The sequence below is a fragment of the Manduca sexta genome, chromosome 9, assembly GCF_014839805.1.
Source record: "Manduca sexta isolate Smith_Timp_Sample1 chromosome 9, JHU_Msex_v1.0, whole genome shotgun sequence".
NCBI classification, from domain to species: Eukaryota; Metazoa; Arthropoda; class Insecta; order Lepidoptera; family Sphingidae; genus Manduca; species Manduca sexta.
The window spans coordinates 3,537,939-3,558,009 of NC_051123.1; the positions used below are offsets into that span (position 1 = coordinate 3,537,939).

The 20,071-nt window shown below is 35.2% G+C and overlaps 1 long non-coding RNA gene across 2 annotated transcripts; it reads left to right on the forward strand.

Annotated features, from left to right (window-relative positions):
• The first annotated feature begins 852 nt into the window (after positions 1-852).
• Positions 853-7,523, forward strand: LOC115442658. 2 transcript variants are annotated; one of them, XR_003938548.1, is made up of 4 exons: positions 853-891; positions 1,001-1,170; positions 5,278-5,502; positions 6,260-7,523. It is a non-coding gene; the product is annotated as an uncharacterized LOC115442658 (long non-coding RNA). The 2 variants fall into 2 exon arrangements; XR_003938547.2 differs by lacking the exon at positions 853-891 and having other exon boundaries at positions 956-1,170.
• The last annotated feature ends 12,548 nt before the right edge of the window (positions 7,524-20,071 follow it).

Genomic DNA, 20,071 nt, shown 5'->3' on the forward strand with positions numbered 1-20,071 from the left:
CCCAAACCAATATAGTCCTTATTCCTAAACCTATACAGCATAGCTTATCAATTACTACGACTAGAAGTCAGACAATATAACAAGCATGTCCCACTGAATATCTATTTCAAAAGTATAAATATAGGTTACCCTAGGCACATAATTAACTTAGAAAACTCATCGCTACGTCTAAGTTTATTTGCAAAGTCTTCACTAGCTAGACATCAAAGGAACTAGAATTTTAACCGCAGCCACCAAACGGGATTCACGTCTACGAAAAAAAATATTTTCTACTCTGCAGATGAGTTATCGAGGGAAGTTTTTTCGTTTCAAGCCTACTTAGAAACGTTTGCATAAATACCTAAAATGGAAGTCGGTAAAAGCAGGAGGATTAAAAATTTCCTAGCGGCCTCTCTCGCCCGATTGTTAATATTACAACAAATTCCGTTTTATGATGCTTGTTTTAAGTTTACTGAAATTAACTGCTTGTGCAAAATGTCGAATCAACGTTGGCAGCATTTTATTATTCTTTCGTCTTTACTTTATACTGGAATTAAGATGTTTGCACCACTTAAAGAGTTAGTTTTTATGATTTGTAAAATTTATTCATCGTTAAGTCTTGTTTAATATTTGAGAACGAATTGGATGTGATTAATGTTAATAAGTCTACCAACTGGTCTTTGGCTGGTCTGCATGGTGTATTGTGTTCCAGTTTGAAGGGAATTGTACCCAGTGTAACTATTGAACATAATAAGACTTAACATCTCATATCTCAGGATGGCGAGTGCAATGGAATACTAAACAATACTTTGTAATTTAAGGTGTTGGATGGTCTTCTGTTTATGGGCGGGCGTATCACTTACCATCAGGTGAACGGCAAGCTCGTCTCGTCATTCAAATCAATAAAAAAATGTAAGTTAGCAGCTGCCTTGATTTACAGTAAAGCGGCAATACCTCTTTTAACGTGCGGTCGATGTAACACCCTTTTCAACAGATAAAAACCTTCCTAGCCGAATTTCAGCCACGGCGGCCATCCTCAACGGAGATCAGTCAGGAAGGCACGAGATATTATAGAGCAAAAGTGTGGGCGCAATACATCAGTGCACTCGCTGATCACAGTGCAGTCACCGTAATTTGAAATGATTGGAGAGATATCAGGCGCAGGACCAACGGCTTTACTTGCTTTCTGAGGTGAGGGAGTATCACACCACAAACTACCTAATTCGAAGCTGCGACAGCTAATTTTTAAAATTGATAAACCCACTCACCCTGTCTTTTGGGCTCGACTCAGGATTCAATATGGGTGTATCGCACCGACAACTTGCTAACTCCGAGCTACAACTGCAAATTTTAATATGGAAAAACTTAATCAAACTATTTTTTTTACCGACCCGAGAGCTCAGCTTTAGTTATAACCGTACCCATCACACAATACAACTACTCTATCGAAGCAGTTATAATTTCCACGCATACTGGAAAAACGAGTATTTGAACTCAGCTAAGTTTTTTTACAACTGGCTATCTGTCTAAACTCAAATAACTCTGAGTTATTTTAGTGCCAAGAAATTCACATTCTTAAAACTTGTTCGGGGTATAGAACCTGGTAATACAATCTAGGACTTCTCTGTCCACAGCCAATGGACAATCATCACAGCAAAGAGGCGCCAAAGTCTGCCAACGCCTTCATTAAATCAAATTCTGAATTATGCTTAAACACACTTATAATTTGGAAATGTTTATAAAAACGAAATCCAACAAATTTCCCATCAGTAACATAAATTAAAGATATAACATTTAAAGGCCCAGAGGTCATAAATAACATAACACTCATCTGTACTAAAAATAAAAACCATTTATTAATCCTGTACAAGAATTTCTATCGCGAATTTCGAATGGTTTCGCCTTACTCGGCTAATAATAAATTGATTTATACGGAACTCGAGAACTGTCAAGAATCTTGTGTACACGTGTATTAGTGTTGACTGCTGGAAGTCGATATACGCTGTAGTTATTACTTGAAATTTTACTCGCTTGAGGAGTTAGTTAAAAAAAACTGTTACATTATTTTTTTTCTTACCACCCCCTGGATGTGGTGTTGCATGTCGATCAGAGCAGTGAATAAAGGAGTGTCACCGGACCTGTTTTAATGCTAAATTAACCCACAGCATTACATAACTGTTTACTTTTTTATATTGGTATCATTCAATGATATGCCCCGAAGAAGGCCACCGCGGATTTTGGTTGGTATGTCGATGTAAGGGGTACATAGGGTTAGGGACTCGGTCCAATGTTCACTCGAATGAAGCTATACTCCCAGACATTGGGCCGTAAGACCGGTGAAAACAACATAACCGTTCCAACCTTCCCCGTAGTGGTAGCGACAAGTTGTTTTTTTTCTTACTGCCGAAAAAAAAGTCATGCAACTACACTCACCCGATGTTGATAAAACATGATGTATGCAATCCAACATGATTTGGTTTATCCCAGTAAGAAATACTTAAGGATCTTAATGTAGGGCAAGATCAGTTATTGCAGAGCCAACTCATCGTCGACTGTATTGATCTCTTGTGCGTGAAGAAACAAAGTAAAAGCAAGAAAAAAAGAATAATAGAAAGAAAGAAAAATATTTTAAATACTCTTGAACCCTCTCAAGATACTTATTTACAATCGGGTAACGCTAACACAAAACCAGAATTTAAAAAATTGTGGGAATGATCATATTCTTTAAGTTTATCGCTAGGTTATATTATTTTCATTCTGTTTGTTTTTACTATAGTTAATGAGTGTAGGACGACATCAAGTCTATCTATCATTATCATCTAATATTTATAGTTATATCGTTCTTCTTGATTATATTTCGTGTTTATTTTGCGCGAGGAAATCCATGACCCGAAATACTTTAACAACTTAATGATACATAGATTGAAGCATTCCGCTCGATTGTTTGATCTCCTAAACTTTTTATAGGTTATATAATGTGTTGTTAGATGGAGTGAAGAGGTTCTAATAAAATGTTATTTTATAGGAAAAATATGGCATTTATATGGTTGTAGGTTGTAACAAAGTTTATACGAAATCGATGTTTGATCGTGAGTGTCGTGATTTCGAATTTTGGTTGTTAACATCGACGCGAAAGATGCTATCTATTTGTACATTTGTTTCTTTTACATAAAATAAATACGTGATTCGGTGTAGATATTTTATTTGGGATAGGAAAGCATTTTACTGCTCCTTTAAAAAACACGAAAATAAAGCCAATAAAATCTATAGATAGAATTGATTATGTAACTGGCTTGCAATAGAATAAGCGGCGATAGCCTAGTTGGGAGTGGAACGGACTGCCGAGACAAATGTCCGCAGGTTCATATCCCAAGGGCACACACCTCTGACTTTTCTAAAAAAATCATGTGTGTATTCTTTGTGAATTTATCGTTCGCTTTAACGGTGAAGGAAAACATCGTGAGGAAACTCGCACATCTGAGAAGTTCTGTATAGGAATTTCGAAGGTGTGTGAAGTCTACCAATCCGTACTAGGCCAGCGTGGTGGACTAAGGCCTAATCCCTCTCAGTAGTAGAGGAGGCCTGTGCTCAGCACTGGGCAAGTATATAATACAGGGCTGATATTATTAATATTATTGCAATGCAATCATTTAACATATAATTGTGAGTCTAATGATTTCACAATATTACGAATATTTATATTTATAGTTTCTCTAGAGTATGTACTGACATGTCTAACTTTTATTATAAACGCACAGTTCGCGACAGGAGCTGTCAACCATGGATATACAGCGTGTGGGTGTACGGAGTGGCGCTAATAATATAAGAACTCGAGTCTAAGTAAACCTGGACTTGAATAAAAATTTTAGTCAAATAAGTAAAATTATTTGATGCTCAAGTGAATAAATAGGTTATAACAGTGTCGTTTTAGTTGCCATTTTAGTGCAGATTTTGAACAAATAGTTCATATGGACGTTCGTGTCTGTAGAATATTCGTCAATGCTGTCAACATTTTGTTTCCAAACAGTTACTGTTGTATTCAAAGAGAATTATATGGTTGTATTAGTCGCTTTGCAACTGACAGCTCCAACAACTGCCCTTTAGCGAGTGCTCATCCATTTCCTATATAAGGATGTTTCAATTTTGCTGTATAATTTACCAACTGCCGAAATTTGTCATTAAAAATTTACTCAAATTTTTCATTGTATTATTAACGCTAGAGCAAACAATGTATTAAAATATTGAAATTAAATTATTTTTCGGATTTTATCGCGGTTTTAATTTAGTTTTCTGCCGACATTTCGAAGACTTTGCAGCCTTCATGATCACGGGGGGACTGAGGTGTTGTTCATCCGCAAAGTCAAAGTTACAATATCTACCTACATTTTACAAAATATGTATTAAATTTGATCGTTGATATTGAAGACTTGGATGTCACTACACTGTTACCTGTTTCGGAAATACAGCTGTCTACGGGGGGCTTCTGTAATAGAAGCCTGTAGAACCTGTAGACGTATCACGTAGCGAGCCGGCATTTATAATGCATAAGTGTAAGAATAGATTTACCCGCGCGCTTGTCCCCTGTATATTTAGATTTAGGTATTTCCTCTACACATTTCAGGGTGCAATGAAAATAAACATTAGATTTTACTGTTTATAAAGTAAATAATTGCGTTGACAGAAGCTTGGGATAGTTTTAGTCTAATTTAGTAGGTAGTTACTTTCCTCTATTAACATTTTATATAAAGAAATTAGAGAATGAGATTTTATGTTTTGATATTGATTTAATATTGCAAGTTTTTCGTCATATAAGACGATATCATAGTGCTAGAATAAAATATTTTTGTGAGGGTGTTTGAGACACCTTTTGCTATAAAACTAAGCGTTTGACAGACCGAGGTATATAGTAAGTTGGTCATTAACAAGTCATATAAGTCAATTGGTTAGTGAAAATAGTGAAAGTATTATTGTAGTCGGTTATAGTTCTATTTATTTTAGTCAAAATCACATCAGTTCTCAACAATATAATATATTATATATCCAATTAATATTATAAATGCGAAAGTTTGTGAGGATGGATGTATGTTTGTTCGTCTTTCACGAAAAAAATACTGAACGGATTTGGATGAACCTTTACCTACAGTAATATTAGTTATACATCAGAAAAAACCAGCCAATAGGGTTCTAAAAGCGCTTTTAGACATAAAACGCTAACAACATTCAGAGATAATATTTTCCACAACTCGATAGGTCATTACTCAGTATTCCTGAAACACAAATATCTATTGTATATTTCAGTTTAATACCCGACTTAACAGTCAACTTTTTGCCTTCATCTTCCGCAAGTGACGAAGTTATCTCGTTAAATGCACCAAGAGTTTGCGGGACAAGAGCCTTAGTTGGCAGAAGCCGGCCAGTGTAAGAAGACCTCTCGCGCACTTCGATCTGATGTCCAAGTTATGGGTTTTGTACATGCCTACAGCTCAAGCATATATGGACGATTATTTCATTGCAGAATTTAAGGTGCTTCATCATACACGTCTCCGTTTAAACGACGTAAATTGAGGATAGTTTGAATTGATTGTGGATGACTCATCATAATTGTATTTATTTATTATAAGTTCTCCTAAAAACACAACACATAAATCAGTTAACACTTAACATAAACATAAGATGATATAAAACAATGTGCATCATACATCTAAAGAAACACAGCATGCATTAATTAAGATTTTATTTTCTATTATGGTATATTATATTAGTGTAAACAATTTGACAAAGAATTGATTGTGAAGCAGAAATACCACTAACTAATAAGGCACCTTTGGTAGAACTCAATGACTCCTTGTATTAACACATCCTTATGTAGATTATATTACTTCTTCATGGAGTCGACGCGAAATGTTATAACTTACTGAAAAAAAAAAAATATATTAAACTGTCGCGGCGTTACCACGGCTCTAAAATTGAGCTAATGTCCTAGAGTTGTAAATAAGCTGTATAAACATGTAAGGAGAATGCATATTACAGGTTGAATTTACAACTTACCGCATCACATGCTGTATCCGGACCAAAAAAAACAATTCATAAGCTCAAAAATAATTCAAATAAAACATCAGGTTGAAGATTAGTTACGTTATTTGCAATTCCCGATACCCATGAACAACGGAAGCCTCTTTTAGAATACAATTCAATTCGATACCTCATCTTTGTACATTACCTATAGAAATCCTTCAATTTCCAATAATAAAGAAATATCATCGCCGTTTTTCAATTACAGCCATTATCACAGTCCGCACTCAAGTTATCAGGGTCACAAATATGTCGGAACCCTGAAATATCAAGTATCCTAACTTTCCTGAACCTCCGTCAAACTGTCCACGAAGAAAAAGGGCTTTTTTATTAAATCAGGAAGTTTAGCACTCGGCCCGCCGTCGATCGACGTATAAATTATTATTTGAATTTGAAATCTGAGGAGTTTCAATTTTTTCCCCTTTTATTAGTTCGATATTTCCGTAAAGTGATACACAATTCTTTTTTATAAAAGTACGGGTAAATAATCAAGTAGGTCAACGGATTTTGGTCGGTGCGAACCTTTGTGGAATCGTTTGTGAAATGTAAACCTTTAGAAGAACTATATTATTTACTAGATTCTTAGTATTTTTAAGAAATATTGTTTTTCAAGAGTGCTATCTTATTTACACTTTTTGATACCTTGGTTAGGAAAAACTTATGATTGTTTTATTTACGATTCAGTAATGATAAGATCTCTCAGGTTGACATCAAGACATTCGACAGTAAAACCTAAGAGAAATTGTTTTTTGATAGCTGAATTAAATGACGCAGGTTGAAGAAGTTATACTAATGTTTGATGTAAATGAAAAAATAGAAGCTAAACACACTTCATTAAGGCAGCTAGAAGAAATATATGCTGAAATATATTTAAAACATAAAAGCAAAAGAAAGCTTACTTCCACTACACGTCCAGTTTACATAATATTAATTGCATTTCCAAGATGTCCCGGCTTGGGTTGGAAACAATAGCTCAAGTGCATCGCTCCGTAGGCCAGAGAACGTACTCTGTCGTAATGAGAATGGTTCATTATAACACGAAGCTAGTGAGATAATATAAATAAATTACTTTTGTTGGATAGTTTTGTGTCTTAAGTGTGGAAGTTGAGAGATGGTTTGACTCGAAGGTGGTTTTTGAATAAGTATATTTTATAGCATAACTGACATAATTAGACTCTAAATTATTGTTCATTTATTATGTATGAAAGACATCCTAGGTCATGATGAAATGTTCGAAGTTGGATTTTGTATTATATTAATTGAGTTTGGATTCCGTTGGCTACTACGTTAATAAGTAAAAAAATATGGGGTTTTTAAATAAAGTTTAATTTTTAAGTGGTTGATTATTATAAATTGTATCCATAATGAGTTTTATGATGACCACATTCAACTTAATATTCAACTACCACCTCGATTTTTTTTTACTTTGAATTTTAAACATATCTTTCTTACATAAGAATGCTATACTTTGTCCTTCCTTCGTTCCTCCTCACATTACTAGATATCATTCACATCAATCTGTCCTCTATCACATTAATAATAAAATCCTTTTTAGAATGAAGATTTATTTGTTTCATTCGATTACCAATTAAACATTCACTTCCCAATCTGTCCTCTGGGGCCGTTCAAGTATTACTTAAGCACCATATGAGGATGAGGGTATACGCTTTGCTTATGTTTGATGATATGGGGAAAGGGGGTCTGAACAGTTTACATCAGCAATTTTAAATTTATAAAAGTCAATTCTCTTTATTTTGAAGTTTTTTTTTTTACATTTTTTCATATACATTTAAAAACATGCAAATAAAAATATAAAAAAAATGTATGACCCTCTGATGACGAAGCTCAAGACCCGGCGGTTAGGGTTTCAAAGTAAGGAATCTCCTCACAATGCGCGCCGTGTCCAGCCAATACTGCCTTCTGCATCTGGCCTCCGACCCAAATAAATAAATAAATAACATTAAAACAAATAAATAACATTAAAAATAACATTAAATATATTTTATTTGTAAACATTATACCTTACGTAAGCAATAACATTTGCTTACTTTTGCGGACAAGTAGGGAGGGAGAGAGAGGGGGGGATACTAACATTATAATTACGTAATACTTGAAAAGCGTCTCTACCACGTTAAGCATAGAACCAATTTTTAGAATAAAGATTTCATTGATCATGACATACTCACAAGTATTCCATTTTAATTTAACAAACGCTTCGTCACGTACCGAGGCTCGGAAAGAACGCAATAATGAACACATGAGCTAAAGGATAATACATTTGTACGTGAGACTGTTTTCATTGAGTTTTTAAACTCGCTGGAATTATGTTTCGTGACGATTGAAGAATGGGAAGTATGTGCTTCTTTTAGCAATGCTCTTTGAAGTTATATTTTTAGTAGTTTCTGCACACGACTTCGAGAGCATAAAATCTCTTTTCGTGGTATTATAACTTTCTGTGAATGCATTTTCAGAATGATTGTGAATACTTGCGTGTTGGAACAAACAAGCAAAGGAATAAAATTTTCAGGTATTTATTAATCGTACAGATTTTTTAATGTTTTATGATAATATTATTTAGTTTACCTACCTATACTATTTCATATTTACGTCACCCAAAGGTAGACTAATAGACAATGTCTTTGGCATTCATTTCACCTTTATATATTACTAGCGACCCGCCCTGGCTTCGCACAGGTGCAATGCTGATACTAAATACACTACAGAAAAACTGTGAACGTTGTATATAAAAACATAGCGGCCCGCTCTGGCTTCGCACGGGTATAATATAAAAAAATAACAGTATTTCTCCACTATTTAATGGATGTTATTATACATATAAACCTTCCTCTTGAATCACTCTATCTATTAAAAAAAACGCATCAAAATCCGTTGCGTAGTTTTAAAGATTTAAGCATATAAAAGGACATAGGGACAGAGAAAGCGACTTTGTTTTATACTATGTAGTGATAGTATAAGGAGTGCATCATCATCATTAGTCGCAGGATGTCCACTGCTGAACATGGGCCTCCCCCAAAGATTTCCTCATCGACCTATTGAAAGTGAGTAGTACCTATAAAGAGTGAGTACCTATATATTACAGATGGCAACGTATAATGTACAGTCAACCACAAATTAGCTGAAAAAATTCAAAATTTCAAAACGCTTCTCCACATTAACTTTAATCAAAATTTTCTTTTTCTTTATATAAAATAAAGTGTCGAAGTTTATTTGGCTTAAGATAAAACCATTATTGATACGGACACAAAAATTTAAAGGCAATTTGGAATTTTAATTTTGTTCAGCTGCTTTGGTGGCTGTACGAATAAGAATTTGAATCCAGAAGATAATGAGCAATGAACAACAGTCACCAAAGTTATGCCGCCTCGCACCAAAACTGGACTGCTTATATCAAATTATTATGATGAATTGTCGCCATGTGTAACTTTAGTTAATATTGTGAACCCCAGAACGGGCTACGAAGACATAATTTGCAACATCACCCCTAAGGCTTTAAACATACGGAACGTTTCGCAGATAAACAAAGCAATAGACAAAACATCTCAACACCAAACATCCGCGCACTTAACTCGTTCTCGGCTATAAATCTTAGACCATATTTTTTTTTTTATACGGGCAATATAAAATGATCTTACTGCACCTGATGGTAAGTGGAGTGGGGTCCAATAGAATGTCGACTGACGAGAGATGATCACCCCTCGACAGTCGACACAATTACGTCGGCCTGTTGGAACCGAATATACCGGAACGCAACACACTTACTTGGGCCACTATTCATATTCTATAGTAACATTGTACTACCACTGTCCTACTCAATAATGCTGACGAACTTGCTCAAGTTTCAGTCTTATTAATTTCACACTCGGTAACTACAAGCCTGTCTCCCGGCAGGGCCCAAGTATGGAAATTAAACGATCTCAATGCATAGTAATTGAGATGAAATATCGTGCGGGATATTTGACACATTTTTTCTTTAAGAACAGCGTGATATAGGATCATAATGATATTGCGTTACTAAATGAAATTGTCTTTAACTCTGCTAACATTGAGTCGAAAATAATTTATGAATAACAAATATATTCGCCAAAATTCCAGTTTTAGTTATTTCATAATTTTGTACTTTAGTGCGAATAAGGTGTGTGTATTTCGGACAAAAGTAAAATGTTACCCCGACAAATTCTCTTCGTTGTGTAGTGGCTTAAGGGCATGTAAAATTAAAATTATCTTTTATTAATATTTATTTTTTTCGAAACGTTAACTTTTATATATATATATATATATATATATATATATATAAAAGTATATATATAGTATATATATATATATATATATATATATATGGTTAGGATTTAGGATAGCTTATGGTATAGTATTTTTATGTAGACAAGTATTTGACAAAATGACCCTGTATAGCATCGCGCATTTCCACAGTAGGCACTGCCATGACACTCATATTTCGCCAGCTGTATTCGATCTCATGGGATAGAGGAGAAGACCCCAATTAAGGATGGCCTCATGCCATTTACCGGGCACAATTACACACTCCAGACTGATATCGCAGAAAAACTTAATATCACTTTACTGGGTTTCGAACCCGAGACCTCAGCGCGGTAGACACATCGCTTACATAATACAACTATGCAAAAGGCATGCATTGTGTTATTTGTATGGTTTTTATACAACCATATGAGGAGGTGAGTACATTGCTTGAGTAAGTTACGCCTGTCTATAAATTTATAGCAACCATCAACAACACAGTCTAGTAGTAGATGGTCCATACTTTAAAATTAATTTCGACACTTCAGGCATTTCTACTAAGCATGGCACCAGTGGGGAAAGGTGAAATTTTTCAAAAAGTACCCCAAGGCAAAAAAATGCTTTTGTTAACATTGCGGCTAACTTAACAGAAAACAAAAACTAAGACAAACGTAAATAAACCTAAAATGGAAGACGGCAGGAATTGATTTTTATGGACAGTTCGCCACTACTAGACACTCAGAGATGACTACCTATTATGATCAAAATAGTTCGTTTCGTCTATAAAATTCAGTCTTATACGATTCATCGGCATCGATCAGCTTGGCTATTATACTGTTATAAGAACCAACGAAAAACAAAAAAGAATCCCAATGCTTACATTTTTAGAATCGACAAATTGATCGTTTCCTTTAGAATTGTGGTGAAAATAAACACCAAATGACCTAATTGCTTGTATTTAAGTTTTTTTATTCGAATACGGCAAAATGACCCCACTGATAGTAAGTGGAGTGGGGTCCAATAATCGACTGACGAGAAATTATCTACCCTCGGAAGTCGACACCAGACACTCACAGGGTGATCCCGGAACGCGACATATTTGTGCCACTATGGCGGGTTTTAATTTGTGCACTATGGTCGCTATCCGGGCGGATATAAAATATATCCACCATCAGCGAAAGAATTGTTTAAAATATAAACCAACTGTATCAATCAATACAGACAAATCTATTCACCGCAATGCAGCAACATCTCTCGTACAGTCTAAATCCCAAAATATCAGTTTGTCAGACACGTACGTAAACTGAGTTTCGATGTAACAATATGGTATTGATCAATAGTTTGGACAACTTCGAACCCTTCCAAGCCACTCCTTCCTTCCTCGCACTTGTTCCAACTTGTTTGGAAGATTAACTGTCGATTTTACTTAACAATGAACACTTAAAGTTTACTTGTATAAATGGCGACAATGAAATCTTATATGAAGACATGGAAAAATTACAATAAAATAATGTGTAACTCTTCAAATAGGTATTTAATGGTTTTGGAGACAACTCTAAAACTGGAAAGGTACAAATAAATGGCGACATGCAAACTACCAATACCTGGTTTTGGAGGCATAACTCCTAAAAGTATATTTTAGAGCTAAATATTCCTGCATGTGTAGCATTTTACTGACTAATAGAGGAAGTACAAGAGATCCACCATCTCGCATTAGACTAGCAGTTGCTGAATTTATTTTGTTGATAGAACTGAACATTAGTATTATCAAAAGGATAAAAAACAGCGAAATGCCGAGAAGTATAATCACATAAATATAAAAATGTCTGCGTGCGACGCTGTGGAGAAATTTAATATTCTTCCTTATATCTCATCCGGTTGCGTTCACGCCCTGAAAATAGTTTTAAGCATTCAGAATATCCGCTTTTATAGATATTTCATTTATTTAAAGCAAATACTTTGTTGTATACTATATGTAAAATTGATATTTTAGTCTTGATATATCATCACATCTATTATATCAGCCCTGTATTATTTACTGTCCCACTGTTTGGCACGGGCCTCCTTTACTACTCAGAGGGATTAGGCCTTAGTCCACCACGCTGCTCTAGAGCGGATTGGTACACTTCACACACCCCTCAAAATTCCTATAGAGAACTTATGCAGGTTTCCTCACGATGTTTCCCTTCACCGTTAAAGCAAGCCATAATTCAGAAAGAATACACACATAATTTTTAGAAAACTCAGAGGTATGGGTCCTTTGAGATTGAACCTGCGGACATTCGTCTCGGCAGTCCATTTCACACCCAACTAGGCTATCACTGCTTTTTATATCATCAAGAGAAAATAATAATGTAAGGATAAAAATATACCTGCGAGGTAATTTGTGACACCTTTTGCTATAAAACTAACTGTTTGACAGACCGCAGTAAGTAGGTCATTAACAAGTCATGTAAGTCGATTAGTTGGTGAAATATTACTGAAAGTATTTTTGTAGTCAGTGATAGTTCTTTTTATTTTAATCAAAATCACTTCAGTTCCTCACAATAATTAATCTTTGCTTTTATTCTTCTCCAATGTGTTGTCAGCCCATCAAACACTTTCAAGCATGTAATGTACTGTATTAGAATGTACTTAGTGTCTAGTTTTGCAAACTCCTCTTTACATGACGTCATGGTTACTGATTGCCTTTTCTCCAACAGAAGGATACAATGCAGTCAAGCCAAGTGCTGACGCTTTAAGCGAAATTAACACTTATGTTTATTAGGAAATATCATTTCTCAAAGTACCACGAATTCTGAGCACGTAATATAATTATACGACAATAGACTTTAAATTACTTTGAGCCGCGCACGAGGCAAGATGTGTCTCATTGTATGAATATTAAAAATGACAGTAAACGTACACTGTAATTTGAACTTTGTTTCTTTCTGTGAAGGTTTACATTACAAGAAGAATGACGAAATTAAGGAGCCTCTACACAAGCGAGGGATTCAAGCCTTCTGAAATGTAGGTTACATAAACTGAGCTTATTTGAGTGTTTAAAATGATAGCAACGCCGTTGGTTTTGATAAGGGTTGGGACTTAAGTATGAATTACTTGGATTCCATTAGTTATTAATCTGTCTTTGAACAGGTGCTATATGTTGGAGCTCTTGATGATATATTCTATGTTAGTTTTAAATCGAGAACTTAGAATTATTATAAAATCAAATCTGTAAATACAGTTGGGTCTTGTAAAATGTATTTCATTTAAGTCATTATTATTTGTTCAATCCAAAAGAATAAAATTTATGTATTATATTACCTAACCTATAGCCTACTATAACATACTTAAGCTTGATTTTCATTGTCACTTCTTGATCGGCTTTTACAATTATATGACGAGTAGCATTTACCTAGAAGTTGTGAGACAATGACTTGGAACGAAAATAGTAATATCAATTATTATCATTATCTATCAAACTCTGCTGGTATCAAGCTCAGATGCAAGAGAAAGGGGTTGGCCAGGCCTGCCGTAAAAGATCAACGCCAAGCCTTTGGTGGCGGGAAATAATCTGACACTATGGCCATACACATGAAGCGGTACCGAGTAACCGTGAGGACCAAATCCCCTCAAAAAATCTGATCTGGAAGGACGTGGAAGCCCACCGGCAGATATAATTTTCCCAAGACAACCTCCCTCACTATACAATATGATCACGACCTTTAGAACTGAGGATAACGACGCAAGGATGACGAGGATGACGTTATCAATGAAGATTTTCTTATACGGGCACTGCTAAGGGAGTCACTGCACCTGATGATAAGTGGAGTGGGGTCCAATAGAATGCCGACTGACCAGAGATAATTACCACGGCAGTCGACACAATTATGCTGACCTGTTGGAAAATACACAGGTTGATCCTGGAAAGTGACACACGTGAGCCAGTGTGGCGGGTTTTAACACCTTGTGTACAGTAATCGCTATCGGGCAGATATAAAATACATCCAGTAGAAATACCAATAAAGTACAAAAAAGGTAATAAAGTTTAACACGGCTTTAGCAAATATCCCATCTCCGAAATAATTAATGACCCAAAACCCTTTTCGCACCCTTAGAGAAAAAGATAACCAAATAAAGTTTTTCACCTGCCCGTTTAACACTCGCCGGCAGAACAAATTTATCGTTCCTTTTTATCCCTTTATTACCTTCAGAACAGCAATTAGCATAAAACGTTTATCTTTTATTATAGATCCTTAAAACACCTGAAATTTCCAAAGTGCCTGTTTAAATGAGACTTTTTCTTTATTGTTCCTAGCATTTTAATAGTTTTATATTGTGTTACAACTATGAGTTTTAGTAAAACAGGTTTTTAATTAACGGTGATTGACAAACTTTTGCTAGTTATTTTTTTCTTATACGGCCAAAGCAAAATTATTCCATTGCACCTGATGGTGAGTGGAGTGGAGTCTAATTATAATTTTATCTGATAAACGATGTTACTACGTTGCCAGTCGACATAATTATGCCGTGCTGGTCGCAATTATGGTCGCTATCAGGGCGGTTACAAGGATCCTACCACAAGTACCTACGCAAGTATTCTACCACCAAAATAACACACTTTTAGTTTTAGTAAAAAACAGTAATGCTTTAAATTGCGAGGGAAAAATTGTTTGATAAACTTTGTCAATTTATCTCCACCTAATTTCTTTTGTGGAATCGTCATCGTGGGCCATTGTGGAAATGTTTTGAAAGAGCAATCCGTTTCAGACTTTAATATTGTTACTAGCTTTTTCTTCCGGATCTGCCCGCGTTACAAACTGTTCGGGTTTACAATCACGTAAGGGGATATCACATATCTCCTAAGGGGTAGGCAGAGATGCAATCAGATCATCCACTATTAATCTGTCCCATGATCTGATAAGAGGCAAGCCTATGCCCCTATCGGGCACAAATTCCGAGCTTCGAGCTGAAATTTAGCACAAAAACCCAATATTACCATCCTACTCGGGGTTCGAACCCCTGACCTCAGAGGGTACTATACCGGCCATGCAATACAACTCCGCCACCGAGGCAGTCAGTTAATTGTAAGTAGTATCAACATGGTCAAATACATTCACGCTGTAAGCAAATAAATGGACGGCAATCTTCTAACAGATAGCTTCAAGAACTGTAAAAATCATATGTATAGGCAAACCCATAAGAGTTTCCACAACACATATGTCATAATGTACGCAAATCTACTATCAGAAAAATTAATGAATTGTATAAATAACATCTAACGTAAAACCTATAAGCGTTACCACAACACAAACGTCATAAGGTAAATCAATGACTTTGTTATTGTTAATGACACTGACCATGATATATGATTGATTGACCATAATTTTATCATCTTCTTCTCTAAGCTTTGAAAGCTTAATTACAGGGTGGACATCTGATCTTGTAAAGATCTGCTGGTAGGTCACTCTTATATCAGAGTCTGCCTGGGTAAGTACCACCGCGACGGTATCTTATTTCTACGGCTAACCAGCAGTGTGTAGTCACTGTTGTGTTCCGGTTTAAAGAACATTATAGCCAGTGTAACTACTGGACATAATGAGACTAAATATCTCATGTCTGGCGAGATGATGGCGGGCGCAGTACTTTGCCAAACAATACTTTGTAATTCAAGATGTTGGATGGTGCTTCTGCTGTTTATGAGCGGTCGTATCGCTTACCATCAGGCGAAAGGTAAGCTCATCTCGTCATTCAAAGCAATCAAAAAAGAATAAAGTTCACAGGAACTTTCGGCATGCAGGCCGCTTCGAACTGGTTGCTCTGGTATTGACTGGACATCTTTAGAGGTATATGCTCAGCAGTAGACTTGCATCATCTTAAATCTAAACTTTTCTCTAAAATTCCTTCATCTACATAGTACATCGTTGCAATTCCTTTTCATGCAAACGTAACACATTGTTGGAATATAATTCGCCATACCTTTTCTCACGTGTCGTAAAATGCATAAAGCATTTTTATGAAACTTCCCCGCTTCTAAGAATTTAAAAAGAAAATTTTAATATGGAACCGCTCGAGTACATTATAATAATGCAATCTCGGGTCGTGTAACGTACAATAAATCATTTTGTGAGTGTCAACATCGTGTTTTTCATGTTTTGCTCAAATTAGTCAAAGTATTCAAAACAGTATTTTTGTTTATAGGTCAAGCAAGAATTTGATTGAATTTGAATGACTGCCGTCCGTATTTACAAAACCAAATCTATGCTTTATTGGAGTTATAGAAATTTAACGACTTGGATGTGTGAAGTAGTCCAAAAATACCACAAGTAAAATGTAGTTTCATAAGGTTATTGCACAAAGAAGAAAATTCATTAAATCATACCATAAAAAAATTAAATACATCTAAACTGCGGGGACGAATTCTCATCTTATAACGTGTTGTCCCCTAGTGGAATAGCGCGGCTGGAATTAAACAATTGAAAAACGTATACGTGATTGAGAAGGCAAAAAACTTGTCTCGTCGTAATACTAGTGGGTCTAACCAGTGGCGGTTCTTTCATAGAAGCCCAAAAGCCTGGCTTGCCCTAAAATTATTTGCACAAAACGGAATATGGAAGAATAATCATAATTTTACGGTCGGTACAGTAAAGATAAAAATTCGCTCGCTAAGTGTCGGTGCACCGAGCCGATTCTCCTCGAGAGCACCTACACACACACTAATACACCCTAAGACATATCACATCTAAACCGTATCAGTATGCACGCATTTCATTTTTAATATAAAACACGCGCACAAAATATATTTCATCACTCTCTCTCGCGTGGGCTTCCATGAGGCTTTTGGCCTCGGTATTTTTTCTCTTTCACACTTATAGATTGAATACGGATAAAATCCTACCAAACACGTATAGCTATAGAAGTTTCTATAGCAATCAGTACTGGAAATAAAGCCATGCTTTATAAACAGTGTTGCCAAGTCTTTGCACTTCTACTAATATTAAACATTTATTCTAAATAATATTCCTTATTTGGATGAATAATCTTTTATTTTTCATGTATATTTAATGATTTTAGAATAAACATAATTCTATTTACATAATAATTATTACTTTTATGTATTATATGTATTTTAATTAAACCTTTCGTATAATTTTAGTAGAAATTTTGAGTATAATTTGCGATAAGTAACTGGCAATACTAGTTGTTTGTTTTGATTGAGCCGGCGATACATTTTTTAAAGTTTTTGTGTTTATTACGTGTTTTCGCATTATTTAAAACATTTAAATATAAAGAAGATGAGTGAAATGATACCTTATAATAGTTTCAAGTGTGTGAAAGTTTGATAGCCGAGAAGAAAGTAAATTTGTTAGGTTATGATGTAAAAACAACAACATAAAACAAGCTGGCGAGAGGCGCGAAATGTACTCCTGAGTTGAAGAACCTTATAAGGTATTTAGTCTAGTATCCAAAACTAATTGGCGTGATGGATACTTCCATACGAACAAACATTAACTAAGTTGTATCATTGGCTTTGCACATTTTTCTCGAACGAGACAAGTGTTTGGGATACTTCTGGTTAGGGATAATGATTTAATCGGCGCTGTATGTAAGACATACTCCAATTTACAAAAACATATAAACGTAATAATTTCGGTAAACAGCGAAATAAAACCTCATTATTTGATCAATTAAGTAGGTACAGTAGGTAGATATGTGACGAAATTTCAAAACAAAACATGGCGCGTCGACACTCGACAGTCGTTGTATATGTATTGTTAAGTATTTTTTCTGAGGTACGGTAGGTGAGGTATAAGTAATTTAACTTCTTTTAGAGGTCATGACGGGCCAAATTTTTTTAACACTAGTTCTATGTGAAACGGAGACGAATTTTTTTTTGTACTGCTTTGGCTTGCCCATACCCGACATGGTAGGCACGCCACTGGGTCTAACCTATTAAATCGGTTTGGCTATCAACAAATTACTGCGTCGAATGGAGTTAAATAGGAGTCAATTTAGTTCTGATTATCATCTCAACATCCAAATCAATCGACAATAGCATTGAAATATTTAAATACATAAAATGGAACGGTTTACGCCGCCATTTTGTAGATAACATCAGACCTTTCCAACAATAGCCAGTTAACACAATTTTTAACTCTTTATTCGCGAGAAATGTTGCAGATCTACGCTGGAGCATTATCTAAATTGGTTAAAACGTGTAAATTTTCTGTACGGCGGGTTACAATGAAGTTAATGAAAATTGTATCGCTGAAGGTGCGATGTTGCTTATTGTCTTCAAGAACAATCAAGATCGTTGTTTTGTTAAATTTATAATTACAAAACTTAATGTGATGAAGGTATTGTAGGTACTAAAAAGATTTGTCGGTCCGACATCGGACGCTGTGAATGCTAGTTTTACTATTTAGTGGAGGCCCACGAATCCAAAAAAATGCACATTATATCTATTAGCATATTTTATTTATCACAGTTAGTTACAGAAACAACTCGCTTTAGTTCTTACGAATTTCAGTCCAAAACATAATCTTTTGCATCATGCTTAGAAAAACTGTGCTACACCCATTAAAGTGGTATAAGACTAAAAGATTACATTAACGTATTTATTATTCAAACAACAACGATTAACAACATAATTTTAAAACATCTCTTCCTATGCAGCCTTAACAGAAAAACTTTATTGTGTTCCAGATAAAAATACGAAAGTCGTAAAAATAATTATTTTCACAACCTCCTTTGTTCCTTTTGATACACTGTTCAGTTCACGATAGCAAACTTTTTTCTTCCAACAGTCTTACATTACAATTGAATTAACAAAGTTTCCATGCTTTTAATTTGATTTCCATGTTTTTATGTACATGCAGAAAGAATCTTCCAGAAGACTAAGGGAATTGGTGTTCAATGATCATTATGTATTGGATGCATTGCTAAATAAAAATATTAAAGTAATGTAAGTTATTTATTGGTGTTCAGTGATCGTTATATTATCTTGAATGCATTGCTAAATAAAAAGTAATGAAAGTTATGTCGACCATAATCTCGGTGTCTTTATAAAATTGATCTTTTCCTTCTCATAAGTATACGCTGCAGTTAATATTATGCGTGAAACAATTCAAATAAGACGTGATATATAACTCAGACCAGCGGATAATAATACAATAATAATAATATCCGCCCTGTATTATTTACCGTCCCACTGCTGGGCACGGCCTCCTCTACTACTGAGAGCGTTTAGGCCTTGGTCTCCCACGCTGACCTAGTGCGAGTTGATAGAATTCACATACCTTCAAAATTATTATGGACAACTACTCATTATGCAGGTTGCCTCACGACGTTTTTCGTCACCATTAAAGCAAGCGATAACTCACAAATAATTCACACATTACTTTAGAAAAGTCGGACGTGGTGCTTTGGGTTTTGAACCTGCGGACATTTGTCTCAGCAGTCCGTTCCACTCCCAACTAGACTATCGCCGCTGTCCACACAAGCAAACTGTCAGTCTTATTGTGGTTTAAACAGAATTCATCAAAATGAGCCTCTCTATAAATGGCTACACAAATAGACCTCAAATTTATCTCAATAGTCAAGAACAAAATAAACCCAATTACCATTAAGTAAGACAAGACTAGCAAATATATACATTATCCTTGAATAGCTAGCAAGTTGCCCTGACATACATTTAACCCTAGTAAACCTAGCTGTAATCTGTATTACAATTTCGTCATATTGTGATACTTGTGGTCTATAA